This window comes from Hibiscus syriacus, unplaced genomic scaffold, assembly GCF_006381635.1.
Source record: "Hibiscus syriacus cultivar Baekdansim isolate YM2019G1 unplaced genomic scaffold, ASM638163v2 tig00016004_pilon, whole genome shotgun sequence".
In the NCBI taxonomy this organism is placed as follows: domain Eukaryota; kingdom Viridiplantae; phylum Streptophyta; class Magnoliopsida; order Malvales; family Malvaceae; genus Hibiscus; species Hibiscus syriacus.
Genome location: NW_024062379.1, coordinates 160,895 through 171,424, shown reverse-complemented (window position 1 = coordinate 171,424; position 10,530 = coordinate 160,895). Strand labels below are relative to the sequence as shown.

At 33.0% G+C, this 10,530-nt stretch overlaps 2 non-coding genes across 2 annotated transcripts; both read right to left on the bottom strand.

The window, feature by feature from the left end:
* Nucleotides 1–3,062: 3,062 nt before the first annotated feature.
* On the bottom strand, nucleotides 3,063–3,221 carry LOC120208200. The gene has a single exon (XR_005524279.1). It is a non-coding gene; the product is annotated as a U1 spliceosomal RNA (small nuclear RNA).
* Nucleotides 3,222–9,959: 6,738 nt separating this feature from the next.
* LOC120208201 lies at nucleotides 9,960–10,118 on the bottom strand. The gene has a single exon (XR_005524280.1). It is a non-coding gene; the product is annotated as a U1 spliceosomal RNA (small nuclear RNA).
* Between the last annotated feature and the right edge of the window lie 412 nt (nucleotides 10,119–10,530).

The window sequence follows — 10,530 nt, the reverse complement described above, 5'->3', positions numbered from 1 at the left end:
AGCATTGTTAACATATTTGATTTTAATCATTAATATAATGTAATCATAGAATTTAAGCATTATTTTTTAAAAAAATTGTTAACATATTTACATTTATTATTTATAATTTTGCAAATAATTAATTTTCATTATAATTATGAATGTAATTTATTCTGAATATCTATATTTTTACTTGTAGAGAAAATGAGCAACAAATTTTTCACGATTGTCCATTACAATGGACATATTATGGAAAATGAGGTCGGAGTTATTTTTCAGTCTGAAACACCTATAAATATGATGTTTAAAAGGGACATCACATTTTAAGAGATGAAGGAGATGATAGAAAGAAAAATTCGTACTAAAGTTGATGGTTTGAGGTACAGATTTATGGTATGTCCCAATCCAATCAGGTATGCTGCAGTACCACTTCAAGAAGATGATGATATTATAACTATGGTTGAATTACATGACTCAACAAATATCCAATTATTGAGTTATTTGCTGAGTTGTGTAATATATCTAATGTGCCTCGGTCATCTAGAAATGCGGTTGGAACTTCATCTCAAATGGCTTTCGAGAGTCATTTTGATAACCGATATATAGGTCGATGAGAAGCTTTGTGGCGATGTTGGAAAATGCAAATGAAGTTGGTGGAACATCTGGAGTCGTAGAGTATGACGCTAAAAATCGTTGGGAAGAAATACTTGATGATTCCAGTGAAGATAAAGAAACTGAGAAACCTCTTTTGGTTGAGGATGACGATATATTCAATGGTTATGAAGCTGATATCAACATTGATGAATATCTGACACCGTATCAACCTACCCCTCACATGAAGGAGATTGATTATGAAGCAATGAGGGCACCTGAATTCATAGAGATACCGTATTTAACTTCAGGCTACATGATTAGATCGTCCAATAACTCTGATGAATTATCAGTTGGGAAGTAATACAGAGGAAAAAAAGAAGCTACACTAGCGATTAAAGAGTATTACATAAGAGGCCATGTAGATTGCATGGTTGCAGAGTCCAACCAGAAAATTTTGTATGCGAAGTGTGTTAAATATGAGCCCGAGTGTAAGTGGCTGATCAGAGTGTCCAAAATCTAGAGGCAATATGCTTGGCTCATCACAAGGTACAATGATCCACACACATGTTTGTAATACTCTATCGAATAAGACCATCAACTACTGGACTTCGATTTAATATGTTAATATGTGAAGGTGTTGGTTGAACAAAATCCAATGATCCCTTTCTCAGTGTTAGCTCTGTCTATTCGATACCAGTTCAGATACAATGTAAAATTCAAACCCGTTTAGCATGCGAAGGAGAAGGCAAAGAGGTTGATATATGGCGATTGAGATACATCATACAATGGGTTACTTGATTTGTTACAAGCTATAAAAAAATTCATACCTAGAACCATCGTGAAGTCTCAGATTATGACTGTATACAACCGAGAAGGTCAACTTCTTCAAGGGAAGAGAATATTCCATAGACTCTTCTGGGCATTCAAGTCATGCATAGAAGGTTTTTCATTTTGCAAACGTATGGTCCAAGTAGATGGTAAGTGGTTATACGGTCAATACAAACATATATTATTGATAACAGTTGTGCAGGATTGTCAACGAAATATATTCTCAATTGTATTCGCCATCGTTGAAGGAGAGACAACAGAGGCTTGGGACTTCTTTCTGACTAATCTACGTAAGTATGTCATCCGAGAAGATGGAGTTTCCTTGATATCTGATCAAGGAACAGGCCTTTTGGTAACAATTAAACTACGGAGAAGTCGTTGGACACCTCCGCACGCATATCCTACATATTGTATCTGTCATATTGGTAAGAATTGTATTGAGAAGTTTCATAACGGCCGTATTCGTAGAGAGATAGTCAGCATAGGTAAGTTTTATTTTCAGTATTTGTACCCATTTATGTTTTTGTTTATAAATTGACTTTAACACAATATCTATTTTGAAATAGGATATGAACTACCCCAACCAAATTTTGACAAGAGATTGGAGGATTTGAAGGTCATAGATGAGCACGTTTGGAAGTGGGTGTAAAAAATTGAGCGGGAGAATTGGTTGCAAGCATACGATGGTGGTCAGTGATACAGACACATGACTACAAACCTTGTTGAGGCCATTAATTCAATACTAAATGGTACATGTCATCTCCCAATAGCGAGTGTGGTGAAAGAGACATATTTTAGGTTGGCTAAAGTTTTGTCTGATAAAGGGAAAGAGATCGAGTGTCTGATAAATCGTGGTAAAATATGGGCTCCGACGGTGGTAGAAGCAATGGAACCAAATTAGCGTATGGCAACCTCAATGTTTTTTCATGACTTCGATCGAATTGGACATACTTTTGATCGCATGCATAAGTCGAAATAAAGAAGTAGATCGAGAATCATTTACTGTTAATTTACGACAAAGATGGTGTGATTGTGGCCGCTTTCTGGCGTGGAGATATTCGTGTGCTCATGCAGTCGCTGCATGTATGCATACTGGAATCAATTCATATACTTATGTTGATGAGTGCTTTCACCTACAGAGGATATTAAATATATACGACTATTAGTTCAGACCGATCCAAAATGAATATTATTGGGAGAATCTACATCATGATGAATGGTTCTCAAATCCACTACTTCGTATAAGTCCTACGGGTCGACCTGAATATACTCGTATTCATACCAGTATGGATATCCATATTAGAGAGAAAAGCCAACCGAAGAGATGTGGATTATGTAGAGGTGAAGATCATTCAAAAAGAAATTGTCCAAACCTCCCACGGTATAGGCCTTACTAGTAATCTTATTTCTATTTGAATGAATAATTATATTTCTTGTAGGGGTGTAAACGAGCCGAGTCGAGCTTGAGCATTGCTGAGCTCGACTTGAACTCGAAAACTTTAAAAGTAAACTCGACTCGACTCAAAAACTTGTGAGCTAAAAATTATCAAGATCAGCTCGAACTCAAAATATAATATTGAAACTCGACTCGAACTCGAAAAGGCTCGAACTCAAAAAATATAAGAGCTCAATTAAAGCTCGAGACTCGAGCTCAATTTTAAGCTCGATTCAAGCTCAAACTCACCACTATCACAAATTATGATGTAGGATCTTCTACAATGGGGAGACCTTAGGCGAGCGCCCCTCCCAAGTGCAATGGAGGTCGCTTACCTAGGCCATGAACCTTGATGATCGTCCATTGACCCCGTCCAGGTAAGTGTGTTGAAAGGAGGTAGCTGCCTTTTATTTATAATGCCAAATAAGTGGTCCACTCATATACTTCCCCAATGTGGGATATTGCTTTAGCATAACATCACTCTTTACTCAAACTACTAATGGTTTTTCCCATGATTTGCCTATATTCCCACCTGATAAGCTGTAATTTTATGCATGTTGGATTAGTTTTCTGCTATGCATCCAGAAATTTGTATGCTTAAGACCTTGAAGTTGATCTCTTATCTAGTTTTGCTGTTGATGCGTATCTTATTTGTTTCCATAAATTTATGAAAAATCAACTATAAAAGAAGCTCTGCAACTGGCATACATTTGGTCGTTCTGATTTGTTGATTTTGATCCAAGTTTTCAGAGGACTTATAATCTATGTAGTTTTAATATGATGGAAAATCAGCTAATGATTTTCAAGATCATTATATAATTTTCCATCATATTGCTTGAATATCAATATTTCTGTTTCATGAGCTTCATCCCAGTAGACACATTATATTGTACTTTTTCCTCATTTGGCTTGATCCCAGTAGACGACCTGGTGTCGGACCTGATGGTTATGTCATGCTCAAGAAACATCCTTTCTTTAAGAGAACTGAATGGAGTAGTTTAAGAGTACAAACCCCTCCTAAAATTGCTTTAGACAGAGGGGTAAGATTGCAGACATGTTTTCAGTCATTATTTACAGTGGAATCCAGCTTCTCTTTGCATCTTGTATTTCAAGAGTTTTAGAGTTGTGTTGTTATCTATTAATTTCAGGGTCAATCAAGTAAGGGAAAAGAACGTCATGATACTTCAAGGACTCCTTCGCATGTTAGAGCTGGTTCGGCTCGACAAAATGACAAAAACGTTGGCACCTTATTGCAAACTGAATAACCTGGCCGTATTCATGGATCTGCCTCTATTGAGTCCTTTGACTCAAAATGGTATTTATCAATACTTTTTTTTATATTCTTAGCTCGTGTTCTTTAATGTTAGAGTTGAATCATATGTATTTTCAACTCGGCGAAGCAAGTTTAGACTGAACATAGTCGATTTCACCATGAATCATTCAGTTGGAAATAATTGTTTGCATCTATGTAATTAGGTTTAGGGTTTAAGGTAACAACAATTTAGAAAATTAGTTATTAAAAATTTTATAAATTAATTTCATTAATTTATCAAATTAACCCTTATCATATAATCGGATTTAGGATTTAGAGTTTAGGATTTATGGTTTAGGGTTTTAGGTTTATTGTTTATTGTTTAAGGTTTATGTTTTAAGGTTTAGGGTATCATATTTAAGGTTTAGGGTTTAGGGTTTATGTTTAGGGTTTAGGTTATGGTTTAGGGTTTAGAGTTCATTACAAATACATTAATTAATCGATTTGGTATCGATTTATGAGGTAAGTACAGTATAATATCTTGATATTAAATGCTCAAACCCTTGATATTTATGATGTTTGAACTCAAAACCTCAAAATATAACAACAATTTAAAAAAGTAGTTATTAAAAATATTATTATTAGAAATATATTAAATATTGTTATTAGATAAATATTTTTTTAGGGTAGTTGTATTATAGAATTTTTGAATATATTTTTAAAATTTTATAATTATCAATAATGTATTTTTAATATTTTTTAATAATGTAATTTTAAAAAATATAAAATTATAATATAACATTTTTTCGAGCTGCTCACGAGCTTTTCGAGTTGAATATTGAGTAGCTCGTTTCGGCTCGTTAAGAACTCGAGTCGAGCTCGAGCTCGAGTCGAGTCCATTCGATCTGAGTATTTATCGAGCCTTGATCGAGTCGATCTCGAGTAGCTCGCGATCTGTGTCGTCTCATTTACAGCCCTAAGTTATTGCACCAATACCCCGTCATCGGTAAGCGAATATATTCGATTCAATTATATTTTGATATTTTGATATTGAACATTGTTGGAAACATTTTGATATACCAAACAAATTTGTTAATTAATTTTTATAAATTTTAAGATTATATATATTTATTACTTAAAGTTTAAAACGTCAATTTTTACTTCTTACTCAAATGAAAAATTGAGATCTATACTAGAAATATTTTTTAAATAAATTTTACTAAAGGTTTCAAACTTTAATCGAGTAAAAAACTCAATTTTAACTTAGTAGCACCGATATTGCTAAGGCAGTATCGATCCATGAAAACATAACCTCAAAATGGTACCAATACCATGAAGTGGTATCGATACTACTCTATATAGTAGTATTGATACTCCTTTAACAGTATCGATACTGTTGTTTTCCAACAGTCGAATTTTTGAATTTCATGCAGGAAGTATCGATACCAAGTGGTATAATATCGGTACTACAAGGCTCCTAGCAGCAATTTAAGTGGGAAACAAGACCCTAACGACTTTATTGACTCCCGCAACAATTTCAATGGTTAGAATTAATCAAGGGTTTAGGGTTTAAACAACAATTAGAGTTCGTTTAAATTTTTCTCTTAAGCTTTCACAAAATTTGACTCAACAAACATAATTTTACTGTCATTGCATGCATACGTCGTAATAAATTTGATCGAACGTTTTTAAATGATTTAATAATAATGATTTAATGTTATTGACTTAAATAATAATTACTAATAATGATTTAATACTAATGATTTAATAATAAATATTTAATGATTTAATAATAAATATTTAATGATTTAATACTAATGATTTAATAATAATAATTTAATGATGATTACTAATAATAAAATTATAATAATTACTAATAATGATTTAATAATAATTTAATAAAAATTTAATAAAAATTAAATATTATTTTTTATTTTAATATTTTAATATTTTAATCTTTAAATTAAATATTTAATTTTTATTTAATATTTTAATATAAATTTCTTTGTACCATGAACGAAAAATAAATATATCTCATTTATTTAATAATAATTCAAACATATAAAGTGTTTACAACTCTTTTTGGTGTCGGGGTGTTGTTGAATAATAATGTTGAGGCGCAAGTCGGTTTCCTTGTGGTCGTTGCACTTGTTCAGGAGTTTGTTCATCATAACCAACTTGCTCATTCACCGAGGGCATATGATCCGGTGTTGTAAATATATGCCCACCACCACTATACTCTCCTATATGAGGACAAATACTTGTATTTGACATCATAGATGTCATCTGATCAAAATCATATGTTGCCCCAAACATGGGAGAGAACATGGGTGATTGATGAGGAACAAGCTGAAGAGTGTAGGGCGTAACATCAGAATCACCAAACACTTGATGAAATGAACCTGTGGGATCAAAAGATTCTGGTGGGATATTATCCATTGTCGCTTGTTCTGCTCCATGGTGAGAAGAACTCCCACTCCCAGTCCTTCTTGGTTTATCAAGTTTACCAAATTTTTTTCTATACTCTATAAATTATCGTCTTTCTCTGTTCATTGTCAAGAACGACTTTCCATGTTCACAATAATAATTCAGGTAATCCGAACTCTGGAAGTCAAAATCATCCTCTTTATGGGAGTGAGCGTTGGCAAGTATGAACCCCTGTTGTTCCAATGATTGATATGGTTGGCATGCCTCACAGACCAATCCTCACCGACCCTACACCGCCCATCTAATTTGTGGAGAGCGTCATGATTCTCTAGAATTCCTGAAATAGGTTGGTGGAAGTCAAACTTCCTCAACACTCTATCGGGAAATTGGAACTCCACAAATGCGAAATGGATCAATGGTGTAACAGCACACCAATATTGACAACCCTCCCAGACATGTTGCAGTATGCGCGACATTTCTCCATCATTGTACGACCTCCAAATAAACTATAAAACAAAATTATATAGTTATTAATTAATTAAATAATTATAAAATTCAATACAATTATATAATGACATAAACAACAATATTAGAAACATAATAAAAAATAAATTCTCTAATTAATTATATAAATATACCTCAACTTTGCATTTGATGTTCATCTTAAATCTAAACTCTTTCACATTATTGTGGGCCAACCCCGTTCCATCTATTTTATGCCTCCATCTGTATACCAATCAAAATAAAATTATCTAATTATTTTTCCTTTACAAAATATTCTTTAATTAATCTAAGATAAAAAACTTTAAATCAAAAAATTACCTTCCGGCAAGAGGAAAGTCAACTGCAGTTCGGCTAATCAATGTTAACCATGGAATTCTGTGTCAGGCCCAAGATTGTAATAACATCATACATCCACTAATTTCAGTCGTATACGCATCATTTACATGTAATGACGCCTTGCACATCTCGCGATACAAGAATGCCAATATTGCTTATCCCCAACTATACTGACGGGTAATAAAAAAGTTACCCAAAAACGGAAGATATTGTATATGGACAAGGTTATTGGATTTATCCGGCATCAAGATTCCCCTGATTAACCGTAATATATATGCTCGAGTTGCATATATAATGTCTTTCTTAGTACAATAAGGATCGAGCTTAAACTCATTTGCTAACCAGGATAATCTCACCCATGACCCTTTTGTTAATGTTTTTTCTGGTACCTCCCAAGGTACTCCCCACATATTGCAAACACGTCATGATCATTATTTCCCACCATTGCTATTCCCATTTATAGGCACCCCGAGTTGTAAAGCCACATCCTCCAAAGTGATCTTACATTCACCACACGGAAGATGAAATGTATGAGTTTCTGGTCTCCACCGTTCAATTAATGCACTGATCAAACTGGGGACCAACCTAAATTCTCTTACAAATGTGACATCATAAAAGCCCACCATTTTTAAATTATCGACAATACGTTCATTTGGCATCTTACAATTGGTAAGTCAACAACGAAGGACTCGTTGTTCGTCATCCTGCAATTTTTTAATCCATGTAATTAAAATTAATTCACCGTTCTCAAATAAAAAATATTATTCGATCATAATACCAGTGCTCCCAAATGACTAGAAATGTGTCGACCATCTAGCCTCAAAAGAACATTTTCTTCTACCATGCTTCAACAAATCTAGAAAAAAAATTAAATATTCCAATTATAATATTAAACATAATTAAAGAAAATTTAAACACAAAAATCTGTTAAATCAAAATAACTAGTCTCATAATTTATATTACTCAATAAAAAAATCAAAAATATAATTTAAACTAAACTTATCATTTCAAACTACTCAAATACAACTTAATATATAAAATCAAAATAAATAGTCTAATATTTATAATTTAAATTAAAAACCAAAATTATACTAGAAATACAAGAAAAATAATTAAACTTACCAAATCACTCAAATATGATTTAATCCTTAAAATTAAAATAATCAGTCTAATAATTTATATTGCTGAATAAAAAAATCAAAAAATAATTTAAACTAAACTTACCAAACTACTCAAATACAACTTAATATGTAAAATCAAAATAAATATTCTAACAATTATTATTTAAAAATAAAACTAAAAATTACACGAAAATTTAAATTAAACTTACCAAACAACACAAATATAGTTCAATTTGTAAAATAAAAAAAATCTAATTAATTTCTATTTAAAATAAAAATAATGGAACAATAAAAATTAATTAAAACTTACCAAATATTCAAATTATTTCTTCCTTTGTTTCGAACTTTTTTATCTCATTTTCCCCCGAAATCACTCTCGAACATGCAAGCTTTTCTTCTTTTCTTTTCTAACTTCTCCCCGAACTCCCAACACCACCCCATCCCCATATTTATAAATCCAATTCACGACCATTATTGGTGCACAATGGCACCATTATTGGTGCCCATTAGCACCATTATTGTTGTCCCATACATGCACCTCATGTAGAGAAATCTGCTGCAAATTCCTCAAGTCCCAGCCCCCATGCAGCTGTAGCAGAGAAATCACGTTCATGCACAGAGAAATCAACTGAAGACACCAAGAAATCCATAGGTTTTCTCAAACCCATTTACCCTGAAGACATCGAGATTTCACGTGCCCTTCTGCATGGGAAAAATTGGCTTGAAGACGCGATAGATCTTAAGGATTTCAGGTAACTACTGTAGATTTCACCCCATTTGAGGAAATAATAAGCAAAGTGTATTATTTGGGGAAATAAACCTCCCCATATGGATTATTTCGGCCATTTTTCCTGATAAACACATGCATTGTGACGCGTAAGTAATGTTCTATTATAATATATACAATATTGCAACAAGTGATTTTTAAAGTTTGGCTAGATAAATATAAAAAGGGGACTAAATCAGAATAACAAAATATCATGGGTGAAATTTATGAATGATGATAACCATAAATAAGGCACGTATTCGAGATTAAAATGAAAATTATTAAAATTGTATAACAAATGTGCAAACCGACAGGAAACTAAAATAAATATGTTAAAAGGGAATAAAAAGTAACACATGTAAAATAAACAGCCACAAATAAAAGACCGGAAATCTTTAATCAAGGACTAAAATGAATTACCTTAAAAGTGGGCATGACCCTTACACAAATAACCCATAAAAGAAAATATGGTCAACTTAACTCTAGAGGTGTAAACGAGCTGAGTCGAGCTCGAGTATTGTTGAGCTCGACTCAAACTCAAAAACTTTAAGAGAAAACTCGACTCGAAAACTAGTGAGCTAAAAATTATCAAGCTCAGCTCGAAATATAATATTGAAACTCAACTCAAACTCAAAAAGGCTCGAACTCAAAAAACATTTAAGAGCTCAATTGAAGCTCAAGACTCGAGCTCAATTTTAAGCTCGATTCAAGCTCAAACTCGATTCAAGCTTGAACTCACCCACTACCGCAAATTATGACGTAGGCTCTCATAAAATGGGGAGACCTTAGGCGAGCGCTCCTCCCAAGTGCAATAGAGGTCGTTTACCTAGGCCATGAACCTTGATGATCATCCATTGACCCCATCCAGGTAAGTGTGTTGAAAGGAGGTAGATGCCTTTTATTTATAATGCCAAATAAGTGGTCAACTCATGTACTTCCCCAATATGGGATATTGCTTCAGCATAAAATCACTCTTTACTCAAACTACTAATGGTTTTTCCCATGATTTGCCTATATTCCCACCTGGTAAGCTATAATTTTATGCATGTTGGATTAGTTTTCTGCTATGCATCCAGAAATTTATACGCTTAAGACCTTGAAGTTGATCTCTTATCTAATTTTTTGTTGATGTGTATCATATTTGTTTCCATAAATTTATGAAAAATCGACTATAAAAGAAGCTCTACAACTGGCATACATTTGGTTGATCTGATTTGTTGATTTTGATCCAAGTTTTCAGAGGACTTATAATCTGCGTAGTTTTAATATGATGGAAAATCAACTAATG